The sequence below is a fragment of the Clupea harengus genome, unplaced genomic scaffold (assembly GCF_900700415.2).
Source record: "Clupea harengus unplaced genomic scaffold, Ch_v2.0.2, whole genome shotgun sequence".
Lineage (NCBI taxonomy): Eukaryota > Metazoa > Chordata > Actinopteri > Clupeiformes > Clupeidae > Clupea > Clupea harengus.
In genome coordinates, this window is record NW_024880099.1 from 1 (window position 1) to 2,500 (window position 2,500).

Below are 2,500 nucleotides of genomic sequence, written 5' to 3' on the forward strand. Positions count from 1 at the left end.
AAAAGTTACAAAGAAATAAAAAGGTTCTCTAAGCACACAAGCTAAGGCAAAAATAAAGAAAAGAATACAGAGTATTCTTATCAAGACAAAGACAGAAGACTAAAGACTCAAAACGCAAAAACGCCTTTTAAATCTTCTCTGCACATACATACATGTTCTAACACACCCCCTTTTTTCATGACACCTCTTAGCAACATATGTTCATCCCTGACCCATGTGTCACCTCCTCTATTACACAATGTACTGCACAGTGAAGTTTGCAAACTCTCTCAAAGTACACATTGTTCTGCTTTACATTCTTGTTAGTTAAGCACATTTCATATTTCACACTTTTTCAGCAAGCATATATGGATATAGGTTTGTGTAAGCATAACTCAAGCAATTTCCACACACAGTTATTTAGCATGTTTCACACCACATATTAGGAGAGCACACAGTGGTTATATCATTGCAAGACATGAACCAAGCATTATTCAGCAAAGTACATATAGCATATATGTTTATCACTCATTAATAATTGCAAATGGGTTGGTACGGGTTGCAGGTCCAATCTCACGAGCCTTATTCATCAGTGTCTATTGGATTGCAAGCTAGATTTGAGAAACTGCAGCTGATAATATCGAGACCTGCTAAAGGGGGTGAGTTGTTGGGTATGAAATTGGCTACGTGTTCCCCACTGAAAGCCTCCTGGCGTACTTCTCATCCTGGTGTCAGACTGCGGATTAGGAAAGCCAACTTGCGTGGAACTATACTGGAGTGGCACTTAAAGAGGTACTAGCAGAGGATGGTTTCGATCCATCGACCTCTGGGTTATGGGCCCAGCACGCTTCCGCTGCGCCACTCTGCTTTTTCTCACCCCAGATGGGACTCGAACCCACAATCCCTGGCTTAGGAGGCCAGTGCCTCATCCATTAGGCCACTGGGGCCAGTCTGCTGCTAGCCGTCAGCCTCAACTCCACTAGTGTCAAATACTATAGTGAAATAGGAGAAATAGTTTCAAGTTTGACAAAAGCAGTTCATTGAATTTTCAGCTGTCTGGGTTGGGCCTAGCAGAGGATGGTTTCGATCCATCGACCTCTGGGTTATGGGCCCAGCACGCTTCCGCTGCGCCACTCTGCTCTCCCTTACTGCAGTCTTGCTGTTGGCTCCAGGCTCTCATTGCAGAAATACATTGTGGAAAAATAGCCATCAGCGTCCGCTCCACTTGTGTCAATTACTATAGTGAAATAGGGAAACACTTTCAATGTTGACAAAAGCAGTTCATTGAATTTGCAGCTTTCGGGGTTTGCCAAGCTTTCTGCTGTTTGGTGTCTATTGGATTGCAAGCTAGATTTGAGAAACTGCAGCTGATAATATCGAGACCTGCTAAAGGGGGTGAGTTGTTGGGTATGAAATTGGCTACGTGTTCCCCACTGAAAGCCTCCTGGCATACTTATCATCCTGGTGTCAGACTGCGGATTAGGAAAGCCAACTTGCGTGGAACTCTACTGGAGCGGCACTTAAAGAGATACTAGCAGAGGATGGTTTCGATCCATCGACCTCTGGGTTATGGGCCCAGCACGCTTCCGCTGCGCCACTCTGCTCTTTCTCACCCCAGATGGGACTCGAACCCACAATCCCTGGCTTAGGAGGCCAGTGCCTTATCCATTAGGCCACTGGGGCCAGTCTGCTGCTAGCCGTCAGCCTCAACTCCCCTAGTGTCAAATATTATAGTGAAATAGAGAAATAGTTTCAAGTTTGACAAAAGCAGTTCATTGAATTTTCAGCTGTCTGGGTTGGCCTAGCAGAGGATGGTTTCGATCCATCGACCTCTGGGTTATGGGCCCAGCACGCTTCCGCTGCGCCACTCTGCTCTCCCTTACTGCAGTCTTGCTGTTGGCTCCAGGGCTCTCATTGCAGAAATACATTGTGGAAAAATAGCCATCAGCGTCCGCTCCACTTGTGTCAATTACTATAGTGAAATAGGGAAACACTTTCAATGTTGACAAAAGCAGTTCATTGAATTTGCAGCTTTCGGGGTTTGCCAAGCTTTCTGCTGTTTGGTGTCTATTGGATTGCAAGCTAGATTTGAGAAACTGCAGCTGATAATATCGAGACCTGCTAAAGGGGGTGAGTTGTTGGGTATGAAATTGGCTACGTGTTCCCCACTGAAAGCCTCCTGGCGTACATCATCCTGGTGTCAGACTGCGGATTAGGAAAGCCAACTTGCGTGGAACTCTACTGGAGCGGCACTTAAAGAGATACTAGCAGAGGATGGTTTCGATCCATCGACCTCTGGGTTATGGGCCCAGCACGCTTCCGCTGCGCCACTCTGCTCTTTCTCACCCCAGATGGGACTCGAACCCACAATCCCTGGCTTAGGAGGCCAGTGCCTTATCCATTAGGCCACTGGGGCCAGTCTGCTGCTAGCCGTCAGCCTCAACTCCCCTAGTGTCAAATATTATAGTGGAATAGAGAAATAGTTTCAAGTTTGACAAAAGCAGTTCATTGAATTTTCAGC

At 46.3% G+C, this 2,500-nt stretch overlaps 2 non-coding genes across 2 annotated transcripts; both read right to left on the minus strand.

Moving 5' to 3' along the window:
* Positions 1 to 1,589: 1,589 nt before the first annotated feature.
* On the minus strand, positions 1,590 to 1,662 carry trnar-ccu. The gene has a single exon. It is a non-coding gene; the product is annotated as a tRNA-Arg (tRNA).
* A 660-nt stretch (positions 1,663 to 2,322) lies between these two features.
* On the minus strand, positions 2,323 to 2,395 carry trnar-ccu. Its single transcript has one exon. It is a non-coding gene; the product is annotated as a tRNA-Arg (tRNA).
* Between the last annotated feature and the right edge of the window lie 105 nt (positions 2,396 to 2,500).